Here is a 16,784-nt window from a genome sequence, read left to right as displayed (position 1 = left end):
AATTCATGTTAGGGGACAGAGGGTGAGCTCCGATTATATAATTACTACTGGGTAAGTATAATTAAAACTTTCTTTTACTATAAAAAGGTCATTTTTAACTAAGTAACTTACCCAGTAATTACATAGCTGATTCCCACATGGAGGGAGGTGGGATGCATGGATAGTTAAATCACAATATTTGAAAGTAGATTGTATTTTTCCTAACTAGTATACAAACCTGAGGTCCTTTACAATAGGAATTACTTAAGGCGAAGCTAGAACACGGCCGTTAAAATTCTTGAACAAGGAGGAACAGGTGCTTGACAAGGAGCAGACGATAGATGATGAGCCTTGGGCGCTGGAGGAGCATCAGCCTCTGAGAGGCAATCTGAAGAAAAGCATTCTGGGCTGTCCCAGTGACTGCAAGATGGGCGCTCCAGATCTTTAAACCTCCTGACAGGAACTGCAGGAAGAACGATACATGCACTTCACCTCTCTTCAAAGGACAAGAATTACTCCCTGAGCGCCACTGATGACAGGGAGAGGAATTCTCTGCACTAGACAAACTATGCATATCCACTGAGAGACCTTTCCAGCTTCCAGTGGCTCTTGGTTGCAACCTGGAATACATCAACAGGTTGAACCAAGGGGGTGACTGCTCATGGGCAGACCCAACCGTACTCCCTTAGGCTACCAGTTTGACACCCTCCAGGTTTAGGGGAGTATGCCAGTGACCTTTGCCTAGGAGAGTCGATGCCACTGCATTACGTATCACTTTGCATTTTGTACATAAGGGCTTTCACCGACGAACCAAGTTGCTCCATCGTCTGCACTAATAAGGCAAAGTACTTATCAATCTTTGCTTCAAGGCTAGCCATTGGGTTGGGATTGGAAGTGTGGGAGCCTGAAACTAGGGAGGGTGGAATAGCAAGAGAACTGGGAACGGGGGCCAAAGAAATGATAGGTACATGTGAATTAGGTTTTAATTCAGAAGATCCCTGGCTAGTTACTGATTTAGATTCTGCCCTAGCCACTGCCTTTCTTTTTCTGTCTCCAGTAAGCATTTTAAATTGACACTAATTTTTTCCATGTCCTTTTGCCCCAGTTAATGCATTCAGGACATCTTAAGTCTAAGGAACATACTTGTGGTCCATGGCAATCCATGCACAAATTATGAGAATCATACAATTCCTTGGTCAAACGTCTGTTACATCCTGTAGCACAGTATTAGCTAAAGTTAGATGAACTTGGGTTTGACATTGTCAAAACTGTCAGTCAAAATCGCTAACAAAAAGTCAAACTCTATTATAAGTTCTCTAAAATCAACCTAACACTAACTGAATAATGTTAAAATCGGCCAGAAGATGAAAATACTTCACCAGTTGTGATGAACCAACAATCAACTGTATCCAACAACCAGTGTTAACCATCAGCCAGCAAAAACAAACTGATCTCTTTGCCAAGTTGTTCCTCTTTCCCCAAAAGTGGGCAGGGTATTATTACCTACCAAAAACACAACAGAAAAATGAGTGCGACCCACGAATTTCAGAATTTTAATTGCCAAGCAGGTGATACTCTTACCTATGTAATTACAGGCAGTCCCTGGTTACCGGCGAACTCTATTGATGGCAATCCAGTTTTATGGCATTAGTCTTTAAAATCGGCAATTTATGGCGCAATAACAGGCCAAGTTTCGGTTATTGTATAAGGTGCCAATAATAGTGTTATAGCGCCATAACATACCTACATAACAGAGGCGCCATTAGCAGAAACTTGGTGCCCGAAGTTTCATAAACCGCCAAGTTTAGGTTAAAGGGAGTTTTCACTTATCAGCACCCCACTGAGAACAGAACTCCCACTGATAACCGAGGATTGCCTGTTTTGGGTAATTGACCTAATTAAAATCCCAGGTCAATAAATTAAAAACCAAGATAAGGCAGGGTAGTAATGTGTAGTAAGATTAGGCCAGCTTGGTTGGTATGCCTGATGGTAAATCCCTTTCCATCTTTTTGTACTATTTCCTTTGTCCCCAGAAATGTAGTTTCCATAGGTGACTTTCACACTAATCAATGATACCAAAATGGGTCAAACAGCCTAAATTTTGCTGTGTTTCTGACTTACCAGATAGATTAGCAGACAGTTTTCTTTTGCAACTGATGGCTTGCAATAAAACATAATGGATTCTTACAAAATTTGTCCCTAATGTATAGTGAACCAAGTTTTAAAGATCATGGTACATGTCAAAACATCATAGAATTATTTATTATTGCATTATACCAGGCCTTACACATTTCGTGACAATGTCCAGAGGACAGAAATCTGGGAAAGATGTGGCTAATGTGTGTAAAATGACAATTTGTCGAAAATTGCATTTTTCCTAACTATACAAACCTGAGGTCCTTTAACAATAGGAAGTAGCTAGCGGCAGCTGGAACGGTCGTAAGCTTCGAACAAGGGGAGAACGGTAGTTAACTGCTTGTCCGACAGTCGCGCGCCGCGCGACTGGGAGGTAAACAATTCACTTTTGCTTTTGGCCCATGCAAAATACGCAGAGTGAGGGGTGGCATGAGGAGGGACTATAGTAAAAGGAGGCCTCAGGTTTGTAAGTTAGGAGGAAAAATGCAATTTTCGACAAATTGTCATTTGTTTCCAGATACGTAATACAAACCATCGGGTCCTTTAACAATAGGAAGACTCACTTCTTGGTGGGAGGAATCTGAGTCTTTTGATGAACAGACTGGTGTTCGTCCATCCCTGGAATGCCTCCCTGGTCGTAAGAGCGAGGGAGGGATCCAAGCCTCTGTCCGATTGATCGGGGTGTGCACCGCAGGATCAATGGTCAGCCCTCTGGGCCGAGTACTAAGAGAGAGGCCAGCGTATCTCTTCGTACCAGCAAGCAAGAACTTGTTCCTGTTTGCAAGAGGCAACATAAAGTATGGGTTGTTCTAAGTTGGCATCCACTTCCTCCCCCTTGTTGGAGGAAGTGGTTGGATATACGCTCCTATCCCTAGTGAAAGGGATAGGATGGGCTCTGTTGAGTAGCTCACCTGCATCTTGTCCTTATCCAGCAGGGTGACGACCGTGTCCCTCTAACCACAGGTAGAGGGGAAGAAAAAGATGGGAAGAGGAGCCAGTCACACTCTCATTCACTCATCCATTCTTACGGTCACACCAGGACTCGATGCTGTTCAGCCTGCGAGGGTCTGGGTTCGCTACACAACGTGTTGAGCAGCCACACGGGTCCCAAGGAAAAAGATCCAAGGACCTGTGGGCAATATCCCGAAGGTGAAGAAGGAAGGCATGTGGTCTGGTTGGACCAGACCCTGCCTTCAGTACCTGCGCCACGGAGAAGTTCTTGCGGACAAGGCAGCATCTCCTTCGTATCGAAGGCGGTGAAGTCCATTAGGGAGGGATTGTGAACGACTCGAACCAATCGTCAGGGACCGAAGGGTTCTGAGTCTTCGCTACGAAGTTCGGTACGAAATCGAGCGTCACGGATCCCCATCCCCTGGATGCTTGACTTCGCAGGAGAAGTCATGCAGTTCCTCAGAGGAAAAGAAGGAAATAGTCGCATGACCTATCCCTCTTCTCTACTTCGGTGATGTCCAGTACCCATACTGGTCTGTCCGTTTGCCATGAAGTCTCTCGGCATCCTCCTATCCCCATGCAGCGAAGTTCTCGGTAGTGGATAGGACACCGACACTCCAGTGGTGGGTGTCGATGGTATGGGTACTGTGACAAGCTATTAAGACGAAGTAATGATTGCTCTTTAACAACCGAACTAAGTCAACAGCGTAGTTCGTAACTGACTCGGGCGCTCTGACAGCTGCCGACTGACTGCGTTCGGTAGGAGGCAAGTTGTCAAAACATCCGAGTAAGTCACGTGACCTTCGCCTTTAAAGGGTTATGCCGAGAGACCAAACAAATAATGTATTTGTTTGTCACCAATGCCGGACAGCGAGGTGATGATTCTCTTAAGGCATGTGCCCAACAGGCGAAAGTCAATTTGCCTTCTAGAGACCAAGGTCCCTGAAGGTAAAACATCTCATGGTTGTTGAATCTCAGCTAAGGAGAAACAACACTATGTACTGTTGAAGACGAAGGTAGATATTGAATGCAAACCTACGTCTTCACAGATGAATCGGGAGAGAAGGATTCTCAAGATTCATAACCTGTGCTTACAAATGACTGAAAACGCTAACCGCTGTTTCATTGCTGTCCGGTGAGAAGTCGTAGTTGCAATGAAAGCGGGGCGTTCTTCAGTAATGAAAACACAGGGAAAGCGCCTGAAGAACTGCTTCTCATGGGCTGGACATTTGGAAGTAGAGCTGTCAGGTCGGAGAGTAGGCGATGTCTTCTGACACATCTTGTAATTCGGGTTGAACAATGAACAATTGTACACCTACGAATACGAGATATTTTGAAGACAAACTCAGATGTCTGCAAAATCATTCGCATTATCGCAGTGCGATGCAGCGGGAGACTTGTACAGACTTCTGTTACCGTGCGGTAAACAGAAAGATGAAAGAGTCCAAGAGATATCTCTGTTGAAAATTCTCGCAATGTCGAAGGCGATGAATCTAGCGTCACAGACGTAGATGGTCCTTCATTATTGCGAGAATCCCGTTAATCAGAGACCTAAGTCCATGATTGTTGGGCAGAGATACGTTCGGTAGTCAATCAAAGCAGGGGAGAGAGAGACATACATGACCGTGCATCTCGGAGGCCCAGCTGATACTGAGCTGCTATCAGGCAGTTCAATACGCAGTAGTTGAGCCTGAGCTCTCGCTGACTCGTCATCCTGAGTTGCCAGGTAATCTATTATTCCACGAAGGAATGCGTTCGGCTAGAACTACCGAGCATAAAAGATATGCTCGAGCAAATTATATTTTTAGGCGAAACGAATTTCGGTAAATATAAAAGTTGAAATGGTGTTGTCGTGACAAAACCGTAAGTATATAAAATTGAAACTGAAAACTCCTGGGAGGTTGCAGGCAACCCCGAGTTGCAGTTCAATTAGAATACTTGTCCTAAAAGTCGCAATCCGTAGATTAACTAGGATATGCGCCTACCCCTCGGACAATTCAACTTCTAGTAGAATCATGTCGCGAGGTTAATATAGTAGTATATTTGTAGGATTCTGAACAACGATCTCCATCCTAATTTCTTTCCTTCAAGAAAACAAAATAAGGATTGGAGATCGACCACCTTCGATCTCTATCAAAGAGAGTGAAGGAGAAGTCTTCCTCGAAGGAAAGCTTTCAATGGTGAACAGGAATACTAAGACGATAGTTCAAGCCAAACTGGATATTCCCTTCCGATCTTCTCTATTCCAGGTTGGTCGCCTACTGTGAGATAGTTTCTTTCAGCTGCAGTCTTCTTCCCAATGCTAGAAATATGACAATTTGTCGAAAATTGCATTTTTCCTAACTATACAAACCTGAGGTCCTTTAACAATAGGAAAGGTAACTAGCGGCAGCTGGACGGTCGTAAGCTTCAAAGAACAAAGGGGAGCAAACGGTAGTTTGAACTGCTTGTCCGATCGTGCACGCGCCCGCGCGCGAGAGGTGAAGAATCACTTTTGCTTTAGGCCCATGCAAAAAGTTGCAGAGTGAGGGGTGGCATGAGGTGGGACTATATGTAAAGGACCTCAGGTTTGTATAGTTAGGAAAAATGCAATTTCGGCAAAATTGTCATTTGTTCGATACGTAATACAAACCCTCGGTCCTTTAACAATAGGAAGACTCACTTCTTGGTGGGAGGAATCTGAGTCTTTTTGGTGAACAGACTGGTGTTCGTCCAACCCTGGAGTGCCTCCCTGGTCGTAAGAGCAAGGGAGGGATCCAAACCTCTGTCCGATTGATCGGGGTGTGCACCGCAGGATCAATGGTCAGACCTCTGGGCCAAAGTACTAAGAGAGAGGCAAGCGTTATTCTCTTTTGTACCAGCAAGCAAGAAACTGTTCCTGTTGCAAGAGACAATCATTAAAAATGATGGGTTTGTCTCAATTTGGAATCCACTCCTCCCCACCTTGTTGGAGGAAGTGGTGGATATTTACTCCTATCCCTACTGAAATGGATAGATGTCCTATTGAGTAGCTCACCTGCATCTCGTCCTTACCCCTGAGAGGTGACGGACCGTGTCCCTCTACCCAAAGGTAGAGGGAAGAAAAAAAGATGGGAAGAGGAGCCAGTCACTCTCATTCCTCATCCATCTTACGGTCACACCAGGACTCTATGCTGTTCAGCCTGCGAGTGTCTGGGTTAACTACACAACGTGTTGAGCAACCACCACGGTTCCAAGGAAAAAGATCCAAGGAACTGTGGGCAATATCCTGGAAGGTAGAAGGAGGTGCATGCGGTACGGTTGGACCAGGCGCCTGCCTTCATTACCTGCGCCACGGAGAAGTTCTTGCGGAACGCGAGAGAATGATGAAGAGGCGTCCACACTCATCCTGGGTGTCGGGAGTTTCTTCAGACAGCTCCGGTTTGCACCTTCACAGGACAAAAGCAGCATAGCCCTCGTATCGGAGGCGGTGGTTGAAGTCCATTAGGGAGGGTATTGTGAAGGACTCGAACCAATCGTGAGTTTACCGAAAGGTTTCTGAGTCTTCGCTACGAAGATCGGTACGAAATCGAGCGTCACAAATCCCCATCCCTTTGTGCTTGACTTCTCAAGAGAAGTCATGCAGTTACCTAGACGAAAAGAAGGGAAAATAGTCGTGATGAACCTATCCTTTCTCCGACTTTGGTTATGTACAGTACTCATACTGACAAGCTATTAAGCGAAGTAATGATTGCTCTGGAACAACCGAACTAAGTCCACAGCATAGTTCGTAACTGACTCGGGCGCTCTGACAGCTGCCGACTACTGGTTCGGAATCAGTAGAGGCAAGTTGTCCACGCCATCCGGGTAAGTCACGTGACCTTTTTTTGCCCTTTAAAGAGTTATGCTGAGAGACCAAACAAATAAAATATTTGTTAGTCACGATGGCCGGACGGCGCGGCGATGATTCTCTTAATGCATAAGCTCAAAAAAGGCGAAAGTCAATTGCCTTCAAAAGACGAGGTCCCTGATGGCCAGTAATCTCATAGGACGTTGAATCTCAGCTTAAGGGGGGGGAGAAACAAACACTATGTGACGTTGAAGACGAAGGGTAGCAATTGAATGCAAACCTACGTCTTCAGCTTGAATCGAGAGAAGGAATTCTCAAGATTCTAAACCGTGCTTTACAAAATGACTGAAAACGCTAACCGCCATTTCATTGTGTCCGTTGTGCAATGAAAGCGGGGCGTTCTCAGTAATGAAAAACACAGGGGGAGAGCCCGCTTGAAGAACTGCTTCTCATGGGCTGAACGTTTGGAAGTAGAGCTGGCAGGTGTGGGACGTAGGCGATGTCTTTCAATACATTCTGCTAATCCGGGGGACGGGGTGAACAATGAACAATTGTCACCTCCGAATACAAGATATTTGAGGACAAACTCAGATCCGCAAAAATCATCCGCATTATCGGATACGATGCAGCAAGAGACTATTACAGAATTCTGTTACCGTGCGGTAAACAAGAAAGATGAGAGTCGAATAGATATCTCTGTTTAAAATTCTCGCAATACCGAAAGACGATGAATACTAGCGTTTCACAGCAGTAGATGGTCATTCAGTATGCGAGAATCCCCGTTAATCAGAGACTTAAGTCCGTGATTGTTGGGCAGAGATACGGTTGTTATTCAATCAAAGCAGGTGAGAAAGACATAAACAAAACCGTCTATCTCAAAGCGGCAGCTGATACTGAAATGCCTCGGGCAATTCAATAACGCAGTAGCTGTCGTGACTCGTCATTCCTGAGTTGCCAAGTAATCCTTTGCACGAAGGAATGCGTTCGGCTAGAACCCACCGAGCATAAAAAGATATGCTCGAGCAATTATATTTAAGCGAAACGAATTTTCGGTAAATATAAAAGCTTAAATGGCGTGGTTGACAACACCATAAGTATATAAAATTGAAACTGGAAAACTCCGGGTGGACGGTGCAGGCAACCGGGTTGCAGTTCAATTAGAAAATACTTTTCGTCTAAGTCGCAATCCCGTAGAATAACCAGATATGCGCCTACCCCTCGGACCATTCAACTGCTTAGCAGAATCATGTCGCGAGGTTAATATAGAGTATATTTGTAGATTCTGAACAACGATCTCCATCCTAAATTCTTTCCTTCAAGAAAAACAAAATAAGGATTGGAGATCGACCACCTTCGTTCTCTATTAAAGAGAGTGAAGGAGAAGTCTTCTCGAAGGAAAGCTTTCAATGGTGAACAGAATACTAAGACGATAGTTCCAGCCAAACTGGATATTCCCGTCCGTTTCTTCTCTATTCCAGGGTTGGTCGCTACTGTGAGATAGTCTTCTTTCAGCAGCAGTCTTCTTCCTAATGCTAGAAATTCTAGGAATTCGAGCATAGGCGAGGGTTCCCGATTATCGTGTAACATATCGGGGATTCTCCGTCTCGCCTCACTTTGGACGTGGTCTCGCTAAGTGTTTGGAGATCGTAAGAAACTCTAACACTCTGAATGCGCTAGAAATTCGTAGAATTCTAAGCAGTCTGCGAAACCCCCACAGAATTCGTCAAACGATATCGGATGGTGGTCCTCTCGATTCCCGTAGAAATCGAGAATGGGCAGGATCCCTCCTCAACGACCGGGGCTTACGTCAGGTAGGACCTGAAGGTCCCCCTGGTAGCGCAGTCCCCAAAAGTGGGATCCTACAGAGAAATCTCTGTAGGATCCTTCCCCTTTCCCTCGTAGCCGTAAGGAGAGAGGGAATGGGGAGGAATGGATACTCGCTCGCCTGTTCCCAGTGGAAACTAGCAGTGAAGAAGAGTAGGAGCAGCCATCGCCTTGCGGCGATGGCCTCAGAGTCGGGAAAACGTATCGTCAGGATGAAAACGTTTTCCCGAGGAGGGTTGTTACGAAACTCTCACTGTAGGTAAGGGTCTGCCGCCACTGTGAACGTCGTCTGGGTGATGATCGACACCTGACAGGAGAGAGCCGATATCGTCCTCCGACTCATTTCCAGTCCTCGTCGAGGTCGAAACCTCTCAGGAGGACGAAGGAGTATTTAAAATACGGTGTCCGAAGACACGTAGAAACGCCGCTGTCGCAAGTAGAGGAGGTGGAAGTAGCTTGATTCGATCCGGCCAGAAACTGAGGGAGCTTCTTGTCCGGAGACGAGAGACTCTGGTCAAGACAGAATCGGCAAGCTCCGATCGCGGCATACCCACCGTCGGTTTGGGTTCCCTCTCGGGCCCCAAAACGACTCGAGCAGAGACATGGGCTCTGCTGGTGGAGCGGCGATCCTTCCCCCCTCCGGTCGTTGTGTGCTGACGAATCAGTGCAATAACCTGGGTAAAGTTACTCTGAATCTCGGAAGTTACAGCGTCTTGAGGAGTAGGACCGTTCCAGTCCCTCCCAACAAGAGCAGCTCCCAGGGACCCTCCCTCTTCAGAAGAAGGACCAGCAACAGATCCCTGACGGTTGCCTTCCAATCACTTGCGCGTACGTCCTGGTTGGTCCTAAGACCCAACCTGGCACGTGCGGCGTCGTGACGGGATCGTGAGCGGCGCATCTCTCCACGATCACTCCTATATACCTCGCTCTTCCTGGCGTATGCCGAGGAAGTTGAAGGTATCGGAGAGACAGAACTGACGCTACCCTCTCCCCCTGACGGTCGCCTCCAATCACTTGCGCGTACGTCTGGTTGGTCCTAAGACCATACGTGGCACGTGCGGGTCGTGACGGGATCGTGAGCGGCGCACCTATCCCCACGATCACTCCTAGCTACCTTCGCTCTTCCGGTGTAGTCGAGGAAGTGAAGGTAGTGGGAGAGACAGACCTGCACGCTCCCCCCCCGTCGCTGGCGTGGGGGGCTGCAGCCGATCACCAACCCGCGGTGGGTGGGGGATCGATCTGCAGGCCTTGGCCGTGCCGCTCACCTGTGGCGAGCGGCTCGACTGAGGCACGTCGGACCCCGGTCCCGTGCGTCAGACGAGCTGCTGCTGGTCACCGTATCCGCCCGGTCCCTGTGGGAGCGGCGGTCAGGTGACATGCAGAGCTCGCTTTCGCCGTGAGATCCGGTGAGCGTCCTCGCGGCACGTCAAACCGCTGGTACCCCCCCCCCCAGCCGAGGCTGGTACCGTCGGTCGAGGGGACCTGGGGGACCTTCTTCCCCAGCCTCAACCCGTGGCCGGTCAGGAGGACCGTCACGTCCATCGAGTTGGGTACGGCTGGTTCGCTGCTTTTGAGAGCGGCCGCTGGCCTGGCGAGAGTCACTCTTGAGCGGCTCTCGACAGTCTCTTTGCTTCCGTGCCTCGGTCATGACGCCCTGAGCGAAACTCAAGACGTCTTAACTTTGGCTGCACGGTCACCCGAAGGAGATCGTACACTCGGAACTTCTCGCGGACGAGAAAACCGAGCCGGTACCTGGCTTAGCAGCAGAGCTGCCAAGACCAGGCGAGGGGGGGTGTTTACCAGCGGGTAGCCAGCACACCCTTGGTCCCCGTCTTTTCTTTTCTTCTTCTCAGAAGGGGAGACGGGCCCCGTTCCGAAGGAACAGGGAGGACCAGCAGAAGAACCCCCCCGCACAGGAATGTGACGAGCCCTTCGAAGTTCCCGAAGGAGTCTTCTTAGGGGGGAATAAACAAAACCCGGTTACCAGCTGGTCGCTGCGAGAGCGGCCGCTGGCCTGGCGAGAGTCACCTGAGCGGTTCTCGCCAGGCTTTCTGCTCCGTGCCGTGGTCTTGGCGCCGAGCGAAAATTTCTCTGGCGCCGAAACTTTGGCTGCACGGTCCCTCCCGAGGGAGAGCGTACACCGGGATCTCCCTAGCGAAACGAGAGACCGAGCCGGAACCTGGCGTAGCGCATCGCCGCTAGCACCAGGGCGAGGAAAATTAGTACCAGAGCTAACCGATACTCCTCTGGTCCCCGTCTATCTCTTCCTTACGGAAGGGGAGACGGGCCCCGCTCCCGAAGGAGCAGGACGACCAGCAGAAGGACCCCCCGTCCCACCGAGGTGGGACGGGCCCTTAGAAGTTCCCGAAGGAGACTTCTTAGGGGGGGGAGGCAGCCGTCTTCTTCTTTCGGCTATGGGCCTTAGAAGTCGAAGGGGAAGAGGCAGCAACAGACGAAGATGACACTCCTCTTCTTCGTCAGTCACGCAGGACAGTCGTCAGGTCTCCTCATCCAGGCCGGAGTCGGGAGGCCTATTGCCGAAAAAGCAACACGGCCCCCCAGGACTGACCTGTCCGGAAGGACCTGGGGACTGGGGAAGACACACCATGGGCAGGAACCAGCATGGACAGGCGCAGGAACCAGGGAGGGAGAAGAACAGAACCAGCTCAGGAGCGGCAGGAACAGCGGCAGCGTAAACACAGAAGGGACAGCCCAAGCCAGTAGCGGGGAACCACATCAGCGACAGGTAAGGCAGGACCAGCCATCGCCTCGTAGAATCATCGGCAGCCAGCGCGAGCTGCTGGAACAGCGGAAGTGGGGCAGGCAACACGAAGAAAACACAGGCGGCGGGGCGGCATACCCCTCCTCGGTACGGCGGCGACCGGCCTAGAAGCGGCAGACCGGCGTCACCGACACCAGCATGGGGAGTGTAGGACCAGCGGGGGGAAGCAGCATAAGGCGGCCTTGAAGGTTGTAGTGGAGGACCAGTCCAAGGTCACCGCCCCAGACCCTCGCTAGACTCTGCAGCAAGATCGTGGATGCTAGGCACGCCCTGCAGCCGCAGTGGTCCATACCTGTCCAAGGTCGTCTCCCACGGCTGTAGCACCTGCGGTAGCACAGACAGATTAGTAAGAGGGGTTCCTCACGCACGGGGGGGGGGAGCATGCCCCACCCCGAACGGAAGGAAGACCCCAAAAACAAAAATTACGAGGAAGCTGAGCGGCAGGGGGCAGGAAAGAAGACGAAGAATCGGATACAAGGGAGTCGCGGGAGAGCTTTCGACGACTTCCTTGGCAGACCTTCGCTTCCCTACCCCCGCACAGCAGTGAAAAGTAATATGAAAATGAAACAGAAAATTACTGCACTTGCGATTCACTTCATAGAACTTAAAGAGGGAAAAATCAATTCCCGGTAAGAGCGGAAAACTTGATCCATAATAATATGATGATATCTAAATATTATATGAAAATGAACAATACTGCACTTGCGATTTTCACTTTCACAGCAATAAAACGTAAGGATTAATTCCATGGGTAAGAGCGGAAATTGATCAAAAATTAAAAATTTGATGTAATTAACAAATAAATGAAAATGAAAAGAAAACTGCATGCGAATCCACTTTCAATTGCATTCTATTCATACAAAATAAGAGGCTCTTGCCGAGCGCAATCAAGCTCTCGGCAACGAACGCACAGGGCAAAAAAAATAATGAAAAAAGAGTACTTACATCTTTCAATTACACACTTTCGCCCAAAATACATGACTCGGCGCGAGTGCGCCCGCCCTCGGCACCGAGACATAATTCAAGGGTTCATTCATGAAAAGAGCGGAAACGCGCCGTCTCTACGGCGATTGTCCCATGTTGATTCATAATTAAAGTAATGAAAATGAAAACAGTGTACTTACAGTTTCATTTTCAAGTCAAACCAAAAAAAAAAAAACCAAATTAGTAGAAAACACAATATAAACAAAGCATACGACGATGAAGCGGGCAGAGAGCGATGACGAACACGTCCTTCACACCCGCGGCCGAAAGCAAAAAAGTGATTCTTCACCTCTCGCGCGCGTCGGAGGGGCGCGCGCACGATCGACAAGCAGTTAACTACCGTTCTCCCCTTGTTCGAAGCTTACGACTGTCCCAGCTGCGCTAGTTACCTTCCTATTGTTAAAGGACCGAGGTTTGTATTACGTATCGGAACAAACAGGAATTCGAGCGTAGGCGAGGTTCCGATTATCGTGTAACATATCGGGATTCTCGTCTCGCTCACTTTGGACCGTGGTTTCGCCCAAGTGTTTGGAGATCGTAAAAAACTCGAACACTGAATGCGCTAGACATTCCGTTTAGGAAATTCTAAGCGTCTGCGAAACCCCCACCCGAATTCGTCAACGATATCGGCTGGTGGTCCTCTCGATTCCGTAGAAATCGAGAATGGGGCAGGATTACTCCTCAACGACCGGGGCTTACGTCGGGTAGGACCCGAAGGGTCCCCCCGGTAGCGCAGTCCGAACGTGGGATCCTACAGAGAAATCTCGTAGGATCCCTTCCCCATTTCCCCCGTCGTAGCCGTAAGGAGAGAGGGAATGGGGGAGAAATTGGATACTCGCTCACCTTCCCAGTGGAACTAGCAGTGGAAGAAGAGTAGGAGCAGCCATCGCCTTGCGGGCGGATGGCCTCTCAGAGTCTGGGAAAACGTATCGTCAGGAGAAAACGTTTTTTTCCCGCGGGGGAGGGTTACGAACTCTCACTGTAGGTAAGGGGGGGTCTGCCGCCACTGTGAACGTCGTCTGGGTGGGGCTGCTCGACACCTGACAGGAGAGAGCCGATACCGTCCTCCGACTCATTCCAGTCCTCGTCGAGGTCGAAACCTCTCAGGAGGACCGAAGGAGTATTAAATACGGTGTCCGAAGACACGTAGAAACGCCGCTGTCGCAAGTAGAGGAGGTGGAAGTAGCTTGATCGACCCGTGCCAGAACTGAGGGAGGAGCCTTCTTGTCCGGAGACGAGAGACTCTGGTTCGAACAGCAGAATCGGCAGCTCCGATCGCGGCAGACCCCACCGTCGGTTGGGTTCCCTCTCGGGCCCCCAAAAACGACTCGAGCAGAGAACCGTGGGGCTCTGCTGGTGGGAGCGGCAATCCTTCCGCAAGGTCATTTATTGCTGACGAATCAGCTTAATGACTTCTGCAAATTCCTCTGTATCAGGGAATAACCGCGTCTTGCGGAGTAGGACCGTCCAGTCCCTCCAACAAGAACCGATCCCGAGATACTCCTCCTTCAGAAGGAGGAAACAGCGGGCAGACCCCTGACGGTCGCCTCTGCAGCTACTTGCGCGTATGTCCTGGTCGGTCCTAGAACCGTGCCTGGGTCCTACAGCGTTCATAGCGGATCGCGAGCGGCGCACCTCTCGCGATCATTCATAGTACCTCGCTACTCCCGGTGTAGCCCGAGGAGTTGAAGGTACAGGCAGAGGCAGACCTGACGCTTCCCCCTAGCTCGCTGGCCAGGACCAGCGTTGCTTGGAGGGCTGTGCTGATCGTCAATCCGCGGTGGCGATCGAGCAGCAGGCCTAGCCTTGCGCTCGCCTGGGGCGAGAGGCTCGGCTAAGACGTCGACGCTGATCTCTAGCGTCAGCGAGCTGTTGCTTTGGTTACCGTATCCGCCCGGTCCGATGGGAGCGGCGTCAAGGTGACCTGCCTAGGCTCGCTGTCGCGGTGAGACGCTGGCGAGCGTCCTCGGCGCGTCCGAGCCGCTGGTACCAGCCGTGGCTGGTTACCGACGGCCGCTGTACCGACGGCCGCGGGGACCCCTTCCTCGCCCTCAACCCGTGGCTGGTCAGCGGACCGTCACGTCAATCCCCGAGCAGCCAGGCTGGTCGCTGCGTGAGAGCGTCCACTGGCCTGCGAGAAGGTCGTACTGCACGAAAAACACTCGCCAGTCTCTGCTCCGCGCTTCGGTCTTGACGGCGAGCGAGCTCGGGTGTCAAGACTTTGGCTGGACGGTCTCCCGGCGGGCGGTGAGACCGTCCACTCGGTACTTCTCGCTAACGAGAAGCCCGAGGCGGATCCTGGTTTTAGCGGCAGAACCGCTAGAACCAGGCGAGGAAGTGCCAGCCGAAGCTAGTACTCCTCTGGTCCCCGTTCTTCTTTTCTCCTGGTAGAAGAAAAGACGGCCCTGTTCCCGAGGGAGCAGGAGGACCAGCAGAAGAGCTCCCAAATCGCCGGAGCGAGACGGGCCCTTAGAAGATCCCGAAGGAGCCTTCTTAGGGGGGAAAACCCGGGTTACCAGCTGGCGTCGCTGCCCAAGAGCGGCCCTGGCCTGGCAAGAGTCACCTGAGCGTCTCTCACCAGCCTTCTGCTCCGTGCCGCGTCCTGGCGCCGAGCGAAACTCTGGCGCCGAAACTTGGCTGCACGGTCTCCCGAGGGAGAACGTACACTCGGGATCTCTCGCGAACGAGAGACCGAGCCGGAACCTGACGTAGCGGCATCGCCGCTAGCACCAGGCGAGGAAGGATACCAGAGCTAACCGATACTCCTCTGGTCCCCGTCTATCTCTTCCTTACGGAAGGGGAGACGGGCCCCGCTCCCGAAGGAGCAGGACGACCAGCAGAAGGACCCCCCCCACCCCCCTTAGAAGTTCCCGAAGGAGACTTCTTAGGGGGGGAAGGCAGCCCCTTCTTCTTCTTCGGCTTATGGGCCTTGGAAGTCGAAGGGGAAGAGGCAGCAGCAGACGATGAAGACGAAGATGACAGCTTCCTCTTCTCTCTCCTCGTCAGCTCACGCAGGACAGTCGTCAGGTCCTCCATCCAGGCCGGAGCGGGGCTATTGCCGAACACAACACGGCCGACTGCACCTGTCCGGAAGGACCTGGGACTGGGGAAGACACACCGTGGGCAGGACCATCATGGACAGGCTCAGGAACCAGGAGCGACAGGAACAGCAACCAGCTCAGGAGCGGCAGGAACAGCTGGCAGCGGTAGACCCAGAAGGGACGCCAAGCCAACAGCGGGAATGCATCAGCGGCAGGAGGCAGGCCCAGCGATTGCCTAGTAGAATCACGGCAGCCAGCGGACCTGCGGTACTGGCGGCCGGTCCAGGGGCGAGCTGCTGGAACAGCGGAAGTCTGGGGCAGGCAACACGAAGAAAACAAGCGGCGGCGGCAACTCCCCCTCGGTACGGCGGCGGCCCTAGTAGCGGCAGACGGCGTCACCGACACAGCATGGGGAGTGTAGACCAGAGGGGGGGGAGCAGCATAAGCGGCCGTGGTAGTAGTGGAGACCGCCCCAGACCTCGCTAGACGCTGCAGCAGCCCGTGGATGCTAGGCACGCCCCTGCCGCCGCGGTGGTCCATACCTGTCCAAGGCGGTCTCCCACGGATGTAGCACCTTGCGGTAACATAGATAGATTAGTAAGAGGGGTTCCCTCACGCACGGGGGAAGACATGCCCCACCAGAACGCAAGGAAGAACCCCAAATACAAATACAACGAAGAAGCTGAGCGGGGGGCAGGAAGGAAGACGAAGAATCAGATACCAAGGGAGTCGCGGGAGAGCTTTCCGACGACTTCCTGGCAGACCTTCGCTTCCCCTACCCCCGCACAGCAGTGAAAAGTAATATGAAAATGAAACAGAATACTGCCCTTGCGATTCACTTCATAGAACTTAAAGGGGAAAAGATCAAGGGAATTCCTGCTGGAATCACTTCATTTATTACTAAGAAGGACAATTCCCGGGTAAGAACGAAATTGATCCAAATTAAATTTCATGCAAATAAATAAATGAAAATGAAAAGAATATTGCAATTGCGAATCCACTTCATTGCATTCTATATACAAAATAAAAAGCTCGTGCTGAGCGCAATCACACTCTCGGTAACGAACGCACAGGGCAAAAATATAATGAAAAGAGTACTTACATTTTTCAATTACACACTTTCGCCCAAAATACATGACTCGGCGCGAGAGCGCCCGCCCTCGGCACCGAGACATAATTCAAGGGTTTAATTCATGAACAGAGAGGAAATCGCCGCATCTACGGCGATAGCTCCATGTTGGTTCATAATTAAGTAATGAAAATGAAAACAGTGTACTTA

At 50.8% G+C, this 16,784-nt stretch overlaps 1 protein-coding gene across 4 annotated transcripts in view; it reads right to left on the bottom strand.

Moving 5' to 3' along the window:
- Nucleotides 1–16,784, bottom strand: part of LOC135198040 (actin-binding protein IPP-like) — a 184,922-nt gene that overhangs the window by 156,454 nt on the left and 11,684 nt on the right. The window lies entirely within an intron of this gene.

This window comes from Macrobrachium nipponense, chromosome 21 (assembly GCF_015104395.2).
Source record: "Macrobrachium nipponense isolate FS-2020 chromosome 21, ASM1510439v2, whole genome shotgun sequence".
Lineage (NCBI taxonomy): Eukaryota > Metazoa > Arthropoda > Malacostraca > Decapoda > Palaemonidae > Macrobrachium > Macrobrachium nipponense.
Note: the sequence above shows the minus strand (reverse complement) of the source record. Positions and strands in the feature narration are given on the sequence as shown.